Source organism: Crocodylus porosus, unplaced genomic scaffold, assembly GCF_001723895.1.
Source record: "Crocodylus porosus isolate Cpor-Errol unplaced genomic scaffold, CroPor_comp1, whole genome shotgun sequence".
In the NCBI taxonomy this organism is placed as follows: Eukaryota; Metazoa; Chordata; order Crocodylia; family Crocodylidae; genus Crocodylus; species Crocodylus porosus.
In genome coordinates this window covers 22614258-22627764 of record NW_017728913.1, presented here as the reverse complement: position 1 = coordinate 22627764, position 13507 = coordinate 22614258, and the positions used below count along the sequence as shown (strand labels likewise).

Below are 13507 nucleotides of genomic sequence, written 5' to 3'. Positions count from 1 at the left end.
CCATCAGAGTTCTCCCCTTTGTTCTGGCTGAGTTCCTCCTCCCTCAGCTGCCGGAGGGGAACTGCCCTCCTGGCCTTCTCCCTGAGCTTAAGAAGGGCTAAGCTCCGCCCCTGCCTGGCTCTAGGTTTCCCTGGTTGCTAGGACAACCAGCACCTGCGCAGTCCTGGTGACTGGCAGCTGCACTTCCCCCTTCCTGCTACTAAGAGTCTCTCCTGAGCCATTTCTGCTCTCAGTCGCAGGGCACCTGAGAGCTCTGCGACAGAGACATGGATGGAAATATTTGCATTAATCTTGGCTTTTCACAAAAATAAAGGCCACTCCAAAAGCCCCCAAGAGGAGCATATTTCTGCTTGGGATCACATCTATATGGTTTTGCATATAAAACCTTTTCCATAACAGTCACCTATTTTTGTTCACTCTCAAGCACATGCATTTTTTTTCTTATCAGAAGTAGTATGTAGGATGACTGTTACTAGGTGATATCTCTTACTTTTATACTATGTATGCTATATATGTTTGATGGTGTGGCAGGGCATGGCTTGTGCCTGCCACTTTAAGGACCTGGAGCTGGCATCTGCCAGGTGCCTGATGAGGGCAGCCATTTTGAATCTGGGGCTGCCCATATAAACAGGGCAGTTTTGCTGCCTGGAGGTCAGGCAACAACATTGCTTGACTGGGGGGCTGCTGATATCATCTGGAAGTAAGGGTGGAGCTATAGGGGATGGTAAGGAGACTCCTGGTCCTGGGCATGACCTAAAACTGCACCCTGCCGGGAGTGGGTGGCCTGGTGGGGCTCTTAGTGGTGCAGAAACCCCCAGGAAATGCGAGGCCAGTTACCACCCTGGTGAAAAGTGGGTCAGGGTTTCTTAACCCCTAGCTCCCACAACTGGGTGGGTTGCCCCTTGTTGGAGGGTCTGGAAGGTGGACCCCAGAGGAAGAGTGTGAGACCATGGACTCACGAACCTGTCTGACATTTCCCCTGACTGGTCAATGCTGGGGTCAGGACTGGAAGGGTCAAAGGGCCAGGGGCCCACTGTGAGGAACACCCAAGAGCTGTGGGCCTGGGGTTCTGACTGGCCTAGAGGTGGAGGGATCATAGAGGGGTTAAATAGTAGGATTTGGGGCCCAGCCTGGAGCCGGTGACTGTTGAGAACATGTGGATGCCATCTGTGAGGCTTGGGCTGCAGTGTAGGGGAGGAATGGAGCTGCAGATAGTGCCCCCTGGCATTGGGGCAGGAAATGGGCAGCCTCCTGCTTGATTAACATCCATTAAATAATTAACAACCAGGTGTGGTGGGTGAGAAGGCGTGTGGTTAGCCCAAACAGGTGGGCGGGCCATGGTTAAATCGGCCCCAAGAAGGCCACCTATTAGAGATGGATACAGTGGGTGTGTTTACATGTGCATTTCTGCCAGCTTAAATTTACTGCATAGTAAGTGGGAATTGGCTGGCGTCAACACATGCAGGTGTTAAAGCGCATTAATGCAGTGTGTGGACTGTGTGTGGACTGATGTTAGTCCCAAGTCAGTCCACACACACAGTGTTACTGTACAGTAAGGCGTTTACATGTGCATTACTGAGCAGTAACCAATCTGGCAAAGATTTGATACCAGCATGATGCATCAAATTTATGCTCAAGTCGGCATAAGTCACCATATTTACTGTGCAGTGTAGATGCATGCCCATACTGTGCATCAATTTTGGTTCCTTTGTAGTAAATGCTAGGGGTGAACTGATAAAGATTTTTGGGGCTGATACCGATAGCTGATTTTTAAGGAGGCTTATCGGCTGATACCGATCCAATTTCTGATACAGTTGTATGCAGCTGGTGTCATGGTGGAAGGGGAGCAGGGAGGGAAGGGGTATGGGGTTGCAGATCAAGGCCCCTGCAGTGAGGGAGGGAGTGGGGATGAGGTTGGGATGGGCTGGAGTAGGCACCACCCAGCCGGGGTGGGGTGGGCATGGGATGGAGCCATGGCTTGTTCAGGGGGATGTGGTGGGGGCAGCTCCTATTGCTGTGGGCACCCCAGGAGGGCATGGAGAGAGGGGTGTGTGCCCTTGGATCTGTGTGGGGAAGGCTTGGGATGGGGCTGGGGAGGGTGGTGGTGGTGGTAGGGGACTTTGTTGGGGCTGCTGCCACCACAAAATTCTCTGTAGCCCATCTAATTGCCCCTCCTAGCACTGCTGCTGCCCACCGTGAGTGCAGCTTGGCCCAGCCACAGCCCACCCCAGCCTACGCAGATCTGGGGGCACAGCTCCCCACCCCCCAAGCCCTCCTGGAGCAACGGCGGGAGCTGCCAGACGAGCAGCTCCTCGTTGAGCAGTGCACAGCAATGGGAGCTGCTCCCCCACTTCCTGTGCTCCCCAGATGAACCGTGGCTCTGGACTGTGTGCCCCCACCCTGGCTGGGCAGCACCTGTCCCAGCCCTAGCCCCACTGCTTCCTTCACAATGAGGGGCCTTGATCTGCCACCCCACATCCCTTCCCTCCCCCCTCTACTTCCACCACACAAGACTTACCAGCTGCCTGCAGCTCTTCACACTGCTGGCTGTGCTCCTCACTGTCTACATGCTGTGTTCCAGCTGTCTTCATGCACAAGCCATTTATCAGCCAAATTATCAGCCACATCAGGCAGACTTCTGATATAGACAGTTTTCTGTATATCAGTGCTGATCCAATATCAGACTGATGTATTGACGCACCTCTAGTAAATGTGCATGTGTAGATGTGCCCACTACTTGTATACTGGGCTAGGATTTGGCCCAGTATACTGCCCTCCATCTATGCTTACAGTCTGCTTCTTGCTTATAGTTTATGTCTTTTCACCATAATACATATTATGTATTTGAGAAAATCAGCTTTCGAAAATATTACTATTTACTTTTCAGAAATACACATATACATTTAACTTGATCTACTTTAAAATAACACACAAATATATTATAATTATTTTCAAAATGCCAGACCAAATATCCATTAAATTACAAATAGTAGTTAAATTAATAATAGTGTTGTAATTCTGATATGTTCTGGAACTTTGGAAGTTCAAAATTAGCACTGATGTTATAGAAACCAGGGTCTGAAAGTCGGAATGCTCTTATCCAGGATGCCACAAATATAGTCTTTGGTGTATATTGTCTTAACTAAAGTGAAACTCGGACCATTTCCAATACTTCTGATTTATGCCACTGGTATGGAGTTTTCCCTAGAACAAAATATTCAGTGATGGAGATAGTGTAGTGTTTATAATAGTTGAGGATCTGGCTTGTAATATTTAAATTTCTCAGGCAATGAATAACACAATGAGTAATCAAACTGCCTTCTGAGCTCATTCCAGGTCACTGGTCCTTACTGAACAAATGAATAAATTGCAGTTTAGTGCCGAATTGTCTACAGTAATTCTAGATATCACCAGTTTAGTGACGTTAACATCAACAATGCTTTATCAGTGTGAAACAATATAATAGTGAATCAGATCCATTGACTACCTAAATCAAAAGTATTATGATACCACAGAAGAAGTTTGGCTTATTCTCAATAAGTGGAAAAACACATTAAAATACCTTGAGTCATTTCAGGGGTATAGGACATTATCTGCCTTGAGTCATTTCATACTTAAAAAAATTATCTTCTTGCTCAAAATTACAAATATAATATTTCAGGGAACAAAGTAGGCTTTTAAGAAAGTTTGGTGAATAGAGGGAGGAATAGTCATAAATATTGAGCTTATTTGAAAGCATATTACAACTTTAACTGTGGAGCTACTATTACAGATATAGCCATAATTTTAAAATCAACTAAAATCACCACCAAATTTCTTGTTTGCCAGCCATTGGGTAGATGATAATTATATACCACAGAAGCCTTGTAAGAAAAAAATGCAGCAATTCAAACTAGTACATGATTCATACCTATAATAATATTTACATGCAATTATAACTATGGATGAAGCATCATTTTTTATTAATGTAGTATTTTATTATAATTAATTTTCCTGGCAGACAAATTTATATGGACATATAATTTATATGATAACACTTTCAAAGTAAATCAGGTAATTGTGTGTATAAAATTTATTGCAGGCACTTAAAGGATTTGAGTAATAGCCTTTAGGCTGCACAAGAAGGTACACATTGTTATTTTATTATTTATATCATGAGAAGGTCATTACTCTGGTATGTATATCATTGTAATTTGTTTGGGATGTCAGGATATATATGTACTTAAGTGAAGTAAAGTTATTAAACCAAATTAAGAGTTTTAGTAAGGTGGCAAAGGTAACTTTTAATCAAAGAACTCAAGTTGGCTTATCAAAAATTTCAAGTTATACCAAAAGTAACACTTACAATGCATCTGTGGTTTATAAATTAGGAACTAATACAAATTCATGCAGAAAATATAATGAATGTATGCTTCCTTATAAAGCCAAGCTAGGAAACCAAAATGATAGTTGCTAATATGTGAGGACTTCATCTTGTAAGGATCTGAGCACCCCTCAAATCTGTTTACTTTGGTGGTAATGAAGGATGTTCAGTATTCAATGGAATAGGCTCTTGCTGACCAGGTGGCTTGTATATGACTATATAACTGGAAAGTATGATATATTTTCCAGATTGTTTGAGGAACTTTTATTTTGTAATGACTTGCCATTAGGCCTTCTCCCCTTCCCAGTAAGAACTGAGAAATAGTATTAATGAGTTCACAACAGCATTGCAGCTTCTGTGACTAAAATATTATTGATAGAGCAAATCAAGGTGGGCTGGGATGGCATTCTTGCTGAGGTGCATGGTTGACAGCCCAGAAGTGGCAAGTTAAAGACCACAGCAGAAGCACTTGCAGCATGACCATTGGTGGTGTGCGAGATGAACTGTATTTGATTTGGATTCAGCCTGAATCAGGGACAGTGATTCAATTCGTTGATTTGGATCACTGTCCCCAATTTGATTTAGCCTAATCTGAATCTGAAGATTCAATGCTGATTCAGAAAATCAGCAATTCAGCCATAGGCACAGCTTTAAATGTTTTTTCTATATACCTCAAGGTATCAGGCATGAATGCTGTGATGGTGGGGCAAATGGAGTGTCCCACAGGAGTGCGGGGGGGCCCCCCTGGGCTTGGTGGTAAACCTGTAAGTGGACTGGAACTACTTCCGGTCCACTTCTGGGTCCACTGGGGAGTACACTTGGGGACCCCCACATATCTCCCCCAGCTCAGCAGTCAGCCACAGGGGGACCCAAAGTGCCTCCCCAGACCCAGGAGGCACCAGTCAATAAGCTGGGGGGGGTGTGTGTGTGGGGGGAGGCAGCATGCTCCCCAGCGGACCTAGAAGTGGACAGGAAGTGCTTCTGGTTCACTTCAGGGTTTGCTGCTGAGTGCGCTAAGGAGCCCCTTGAACTCCTGTGAGGCGCTCCATGTGCCCCAGCATCGCAGCATTCATGAGCCACCTGGTATCTTGAGGTATGTAGAAAAACATTTAAAGCTATGTCTATGTCCGAATCTCCGAATCTTTCAGAATCTCTCCGAATCAATTTGGAGGGCTCCAATTTAATTTGGAGAGATTAAAGGGTCTCCTGATTCAATTCAGATTCAGAGATTTGGCCACTGAATTGGACCAAATCTCTACTGAATCAGATCAGGGACTGAAGCTTTGCACAGCCCTAATGACCATGTCAGATTCTAACAAATCTGCAAATTCTGCTAAATACTTTGTCATGAGGATAAAGACATGGGAAGGAAGATGAATCAAGGTCTGTAAGAATTTCCTAAAGTGACTTTAAACGTTCTATAATCATAGCTACACTATAGCATCATAAATATTTGGTATGATGCCATAATGTAGCTATAATTATAGAACAACTTAAATGTTGCTACTATTTTACAGTAACTTGATTCTCTCAGACGTGTTACAAATTATGGAGCCTACTATCTTATACCAGTTGTGCGCACACACAATTTTTTTCAGCTTAGTGGAGGCTGTTGTGTACTCAGCACTATTGACACTGTAGACATCTATTTAGGCAACAAAGAGTTATGAAGGAGGAATAGTAACTTCAGGAACGTAAGTGGCCAATATTGAGCCCTAAGCAGTCCCCTGTCCCCTCCTGCCTTCTGCACCCTGTGCCTTCTCTGCAATAGTGAGGGAAGAACAGTGGCAACAGTGTGTGGTGCTGGAGCATCAACTGGACACTTTCGGCTCCTGGGAAAGTGTCTCTCTTTTTTTTTTTTTCTATTTTTTGCTACCAACATGTGTGTTGAGAAGCCAAAAAACCCCACTATTTTTGGGAAGCAAAAGAAGTGATATGTCCTCCAGCAGCAGCGGACCTCTGCTTAGACCACGTTGCAGCACGTGAAGTGAGCGCTAGCTCACAAAAGCTTGTGCAAAAATGTTATGGATGGAGGGATGAATCGCTCAATCTCAAATTTAGTTAGCTTATAAAGTGTGCACACACATACACATGTGTGTTGCACCTTATAGACTAAGTTTGAAATTAATCAACCCATTCATCTCAAATTTAGTCTTAAACTTCAACTCTATCTGGCCTTCTGCTAGACTACGTTTCCCAGGATGCCTTCCAGTGCAGCCTCACTTAGTTCTGTGCCACTGCAGCTGCAATGCTACCCTTTCTGCTCCAGAGCCAGAGCTGCTGCAAAGAAGGTGCAAGGGTGGAGATTGGGAAGGCTAGGAATGGGAGAGTGCTCCCTTCTGGTGCCTATCCCCTCTTTTGGCTGTGTCTGGGGCTTGTTCCCCGCTTGCTTAGTCATCCTTACCTTACTTAGCTTCCATAATTAACATTATGTGTGAGAATGTTATGTTTGAGTGGGGTTTTTTGTTTTTTAAGTGCCCTCAAATGCACATACATAGGTAATTGTCTTAAACTGCAGTAATATAAGGAACATCTTTGTAGATTTAATGCTGAAATAGATGTAATAGGTGAACTTTAGGCACCTTTCAAAAAAGTAGTTATACCACTAGTCACAACTTACTTATAATCAGAAATGAAACATTTTCACTTTTGTCAACTCTTCTGACTTAATTGAAATTCTTCTGATATCTGTGGCCTTATTTTCAGCCCTGGAAGCTAGAAACAGGCTACCACCAGAGAATCTTAGTTCAGCCCCTGGCATAGACCCCCACAGAAAAACCAAAACTGACTAAGGTAACCACACATACTTAAGAAAATGCATAGGAAAGGATAAAAAAACTTGGGTAGACTTCACTATTTGGTGCACAGAACGTGAGAGGGCGCCATCTTTGAACATGGCAACAATCACTCTTTGGTGACTGGTATCGGTTCTTCTGAGTGTGGTACAAAGGTAATCTTGGTGTCTAACCCAAAGTTTTCAAGGTCAAACAATCCAAAAAAGACGTTTTCAATGTCATCATGACAAAAGAAAGCAGGGTTTGCAATTCTTTCAGAGCAAATTATCTCAACATTACTTTATTTATGACATTTTTCTTACATATCAGTTGAAATCTAAATGCTGTATATAAAACTGGAATTAATAACAAGAGTTATAACATACAACATAATATTAAACAAATCAATGTAACTAGTGAAATAATTTTTCTTTTAATGTTTTGGGGTGATCAAACACATCATCCATTAGACTACTTGGTTTTCCTTGTACAGTTTTCACCACATTTCCAGTATTCAGTACAAGAAATGTAATTTTTTGGCACTTGAATCTTGCAGTTTTGCATGTTGCACAGTTACATGCCAGCAGTAATTTATCAGTAACAGAATGGAGACATTTGTCTGGAAAAAGAGCTCCACTCAGGTTTTTGTGCCACCCAAGATCTTTCAGATTTAACATACTTCTGTAGCTGCTATAATCCAGGCTAAAGCAGTCACATGCCACAGAATCATTTCCTGATGTGTTAATTTTGAATAGAGAAAGAAGTGGGGGGAAGCTGTGAGATTGGTTTACTTTTGTACACTGCGAAACAAAGCTCATTAACTGTTTTGCAATGAAGTGATGACTGTAATACCTTAGCAAGGTATTCTTTGGCTCTGTTAATTATGTCCTTAGAAAGTGTGCTATCTTCAGCAAAACTTAAAAGGAATTTTTCTAGTGATGTGGTCAATGCTGACCATCCATCCCCCCCTCCTGAGACTGGGGGGACACCATTTGTAGGTGTTGTAGGTGGCAGCATTGGCAGTGAGTGGGAACCAACTGCATATGCTAAAACAAAACGTTGACATTTTAAAAAGTGTTCATTATATTTTTTATGACTATATATTGTGAATATCAGTGCTACCAGATGTTTCCCAGTGTTGCTGCCTAGAATCACCACTTCTATTAAGTGCAGTGAAATATCTTCATACTTCTAGATACTGCTTGGTCAGTTTTATAACATTTAATCTTTAGCAACTAGCCTAATTAATTTGATCTTCCTAAGACTTGTATCCAATATTGTGACTCCTTATTAGTCTAAAAGTCAATATACTGATGTGTATAATAACAAGAAATAACATCCAAATGTAAAGAAGTTTGTAAGCTATTTGATATAAAATCTTTTAGATCCAGTTTAATCTTTTGTGCTATGCAAGGTCCATCAGGTTTCCTTTTAGTCAAATTTAAAATCGGATGACTATTTTGCTGATATCTAAATTCTAGCTGTTGTCTTTTCTCTTGATTCTTGATTCTGGCTCCTGAACAGATAAGTCTTCTCGGTTGGTTTCAGTTTTAATTTAATGAGCAAAACACCTACAGTTTCTGTTTCTGTTTCATTTTCAAAGGCTCAGTCTACACTTGACACTCACTATGTACATATTACTGTGCAGTCATCTAGTGCTTGCATAAACAGGTACTAAATAAATGCACAGTAACCAGAGTTACTGCGCAGGAGTGTTACCAAACCGCTTTTGTGATGCTGACTGCACAGTAGCCTGAGACTACTGTGTGGTAGTGTCACATCACGCTTTCTGCCACATGCCACAGCTGCACAGTAGTCATGGGCTACTGTCCAGTAAGCTTCTCCATGTAGACATGACCAAATATGTTGACACTAGAATTAGATCATGGTGATCTACTTGCGTGGGAGACCTGAAGCCAAACAGTTAAAAAGTCATCTGGTTTCAAAAGCCAGTTTCCCTCTTTCACTCATGATTCACCAGATTGTCAAAAACGGTTGTGTCAGGTATCTTCATCAGAACTTATAAAGAAAACAGGCATACTTAAACTTTCTTTAAGAAAGTATCATATGTGGAAGTAGTATTTTTGAAGTAACATTTTAAGTAACTGTCTTAATTGAGGCTTTCCTTGACTGGTGAAACCTCAGTGGGAATACTGTGTCCAGTTTCATTGGTACTCTTTAAACAGTTGAGCTGTGCAGAGCTTTGGTCCCTTATTCGATTTGGCCTGATTTGGTGGCTGAATCTCTGAATCTGAATCAAATCAGGAGACCCTTTAATCTCTCCAAATAGAATCAGAACCCTCTGAATCGATTTGGAGAAATTCAGAAAGATTCAGCGATTTGGATATAGGCACAGCTTTAAATGTTTTTTCTACATACCACAAGGTACCAGGTGTCTCTTGAATGCTGCAATGGTGAGGCAGATGGAGCATCCCACAGGAGCGTGGGGGGCTCCCCAGCATGCTTGGCAGTACTTCTGGGTCTGCCGGGGAGTGCACAGGGGTTCCCTCTTCACCCCCTGGCTCAGTGACTGGTACCTCCTGGGTCTGGGGGGGCATCCAGGGTCCCCCTGCAGCTGATCGCTGAGCTGGAGAGGTGTGTGGGGGAGCCCCAGTGCACTTGGTGGCAGACCCAGAAGTGGACCTGAAGTATTTCCATCACTTTCAGGCTCACCACTGAGCACACAGGGCCACGCCCCCGTGCTCCCGTGGGATGAACGCCCCAGCATTGCAGCAGTCATGAGCTGCGCCTGGTACCTTGAGGTATGTAGAAAAAACATTTAGAGCTGTGTCTATTGCCAAATCACTGATTCTCCGAATCAGCATCAAATCTTCAGATTCAGTCTAATTGAATTGGAGACAGTGATCAGAATCAAATCACTGTCCCCTATTCATGCCGAATCTGAATCCGAATTGAATATGGCCTGTTTTACACACGCCTATTAAACAGTACCATTATGAAAAGCACAAAACTAATGCTACCTGGAATCTTAGAAATATAGGTTAAGTACAGACATTCAGTGTCCGCAGCTCTAACTTTATTGAGCTTTACTCAAAGCTTTGTTTGCATATACTTCTGAAATACTACTTCTTCATATGATATTTTATGAAAGAAAGATTTGCCTTTTTTGCAATAGTATCACATTGTTGACTCAAAGGTAGTATTTTTTCTGCTGTACTGCTGCCAAGTCATATATTACCCATGTTATATTTATTCATTGACTTCTCCTTCCTATGTCTAGCATTTTTTTTTACTTGTTTACAATGAGGTTTACCTCCCTTGATTTTTTTTCTTCTTTTTTTCAAACCATCTCTCCAGTTTCAAAGATAATTTTGAATTCTGATCTTGTCCTCCAGCAAGCTTACAATACCTCCAGCTTGGTGTCATCCACAAATTTTATAATAATCTATATCCTGTTCTCCAAGTTATTAATGAAAATATTGAATATGACTGGGTCCACTTTGCAGGATCCCATTTGAAATGTCTTTCCAGTTTGAAAGTAAACCACTGATAGAGATTGATTATGCTATCCAGTGGTGCACTTACCTTGTGTCAGGGCTGTCTAACTTTTGGGGCAGATAGGAGCCACAGATCCAGGGCCACAAGCTGTGGGAACCATGTGCCATGAGGGCAGGTGGGTACCCCTCTTGATTCCCTGGTCTGGCTCTGTAGGCTGCCTAGTGCCCTTCCCTGCTGCCTGCATATCATGGGGAGCCCCCTTCCTGCTGTTTATGCAGCACCCAGTCCTCCTCCTCTGGCCACACATACTATCTTCTTGCAGCGTGGGCAGCCCAGCTCCCTTCTTTGCATGCACCCAATTGGGCACTCCAGCCTGCTCTGAGCCATGGGGACAAGAGCCATTTTGGTGTGTGTGTGGGAGGGTGGTGCCAGCTATGTGGGAGCCTAAGGTCCGCTTGCTAACACTTTGAGAGGAACATATAGCTTGTAGGCTGCCAGCTGGGCAGCCCTGTCTTATTGCTTCTAGACTATACTTAATTAATTTGCTTATGAGACTGTTCTGTATAACAGTGTCAAAAACCTTACTAAAGTGTAGCTATATCATATCTACTGATTTCCACTTATCCATTACCTGTCAAAGAAGGAATGTAGATTGGTTTGGCATTATCCTTGATTGTGGACAAATTGCCTTGTAATCACTTAATTGTTTTCTAGGTACTTACAAATTGATAGTTTAACAGATTTTTTCCCTAGATTCTTTGTGGGAATCAAATTTAGTTTGACTGATCTGTATTTCAATGGGTCCTACTTTCCCCCTATTTTAAGGATAGGTACTTTGTTTGCCTTTACCCAGTTCTGAGGCATCATCTATCCTCTATAATTTCTTAGATAATTGCTAGTGATTCTGAGATTATTTTTTATAGTTTTTTCAAGTACTATAGAGTGAATTTGATCAGGCCCTACTGACCTGAATTAGTTTAAATATTTTTTTAATCTGTTCTTTCCCTAATCTAGCCTGCCATGTATCTTGTTAAAATTAACTTAATTAAAAAATCTAGTCATAATTAGCCTTTTATTGTGAAGGCTAAAGCAATGAAAGCCTTTTTTGCTTTGTATTATTATTTTATCTTTTACTGAAGTAGTGGATCTGTATTTCCTTTTGTCCCCCTCTTACCTCTAATGTATTTATACAACTTTTTTTATTGGCTTTTATGTCTCTTGCTAACTGAAACTCATTCTACTCTTAAGCCTTATGAATTTATCCCCACGTGCTTGTGCTGTTTTGTTTCTACACATCTTTAGTCACATGCCCTTGATTCTACTTTTATAAGATTCATTTTTGATTTTTAGGTCATTAAAGAGCAGCTCTGTTACTGTAATATTATACTCCTTTTTTTGGTTTTGAGCTTCCAATATACTATGCATTTAATATACTATATATTGGGCATATATATTTAATTTCTACTTCTTTAAGTAAATGCCAGTTCTCCTTCAGGCATTGTCACCCTAGACTGTTACCAAGACAGCCTACTTCCAATTGCCCGAGTTTGTTCATCTTGCATTTTTGAAGTCTGTTATTCATACTGTCATTTTTTAGAATAGTGAACGGTGTCATTTTTGATCACTTTTACCCAAATGACCTTCCAGCTTAGTTTCTTAATCAATTTCTCCCAATTAGAAGCCCATTTAAAGTAACCCTTCCACTAGTCCCATCCTCTATCTTGAAAAACAGACATACCCACAACACATTTCAAGAACCATCTGTATCCTACTGTATTGTTTTTTCTAATGGATATCCAAGCTATTAGTGATTAGAGAGCACTGTGCTGAGAAAACAGAGAGAAACAGATTAAAATTTCCTCAGGGGTGGGGTATGGAACCTACATCCTAGTGAGTGCCTTATCTCCTCAGCTAGTGGGGCTAAAACAGGAGTGTGCAAAATATGGCCCACAGGTTGCATCTGGCCTGCCAAGGGATTTTTTCTGGCTCACAGTGGGTTCCTTGACCCTGCCAGGCCCAGGCATGGGAGGCAGCCTGGACCATTGCATATGTGGCCAGTCCTGCTGCCCCTGGTACACAGCAGGGCAGGGGTGGTAGGAAGAGGTGTTTGTGAGTGGGACAGGTGGGTGAGGCTGGGAATCACAGGGCAGGATCATGGGGTGGTGCAATGGACATATTCACTACCTTGCAGCCCTGGCGGCAATAGCTCCTTCTGGCTGCTGCTGCCACCAAACCCAGCCCTGCTGCCTGGGTACATGGGCCTTTCCACCCTGCACCCACCACTGGGGCTGGGACCCAAGTGGGCATGGAGTATGGCACATTGCCGGGCAGCTGGGATGGGGCTGTCGGTGGGTGGGGAGTGGTGTTTGAGAGAGAAATGGGCAGGTAAAGCTGGGATCATGAAATGGGATTATGGAGCAGTGACAGTGGGACTGGGGTCAGGGCAGAGCTGTGATCTGCTTCTTGCATGGCCCTGTGATGGGTGCATGTTCCATGTGCAGGGGCATATGGGTAGCAGATCACAGCTCTGTCCTGGACTCTAGCCCTGTACTGTTACCACCCCAAGATCCTGGGCCCAGCTCCAGAGATTGCTTTCTGGCTCCCTGCCTGTGGTCCAATCCTGCCTGGTGGTGTGCACTGCCTACGTGGGTTCTATGGCCAGCACCTGCGACAGAGCCATGATCTGCTGCCCATGTGCCCCTACGATGGACACCAGTTTTGCAGGCAAGGGTGTGCAGGGAGCAGATCACAGCTTGGCCCTGTCCCCATGCTGTCAACACCCCATGATCCTGCCCTGTGATTCCCAGCCTCACCCACCTGTCCCACTCACAAACACCTCTCCCTACCAACTCATGGCCCCATCCTAGCTTTCTGGCTGCATGCAGGAGCTACTTAGGCAATTTTAGTGAGC

The 13507-nt window shown here is 43.2% G+C and overlaps 1 long non-coding RNA gene across 1 annotated transcript in view; it reads left to right on the top strand.

The window, feature by feature from the left end:
• Nucleotides 1–4838, top strand: part of LOC109309818 — a 17076-nt gene extending 12238 nt beyond the window's left edge. The window contains exon 3 of the long non-coding RNA XR_002101060.1: nt 4781–4838. This is a non-coding gene — a long non-coding RNA (uncharacterized LOC109309818). The remainder of the gene's footprint in view (nt 1–4780) is intronic.
• Nucleotides 4839–13507: the final 8669 nt, after the last annotated feature.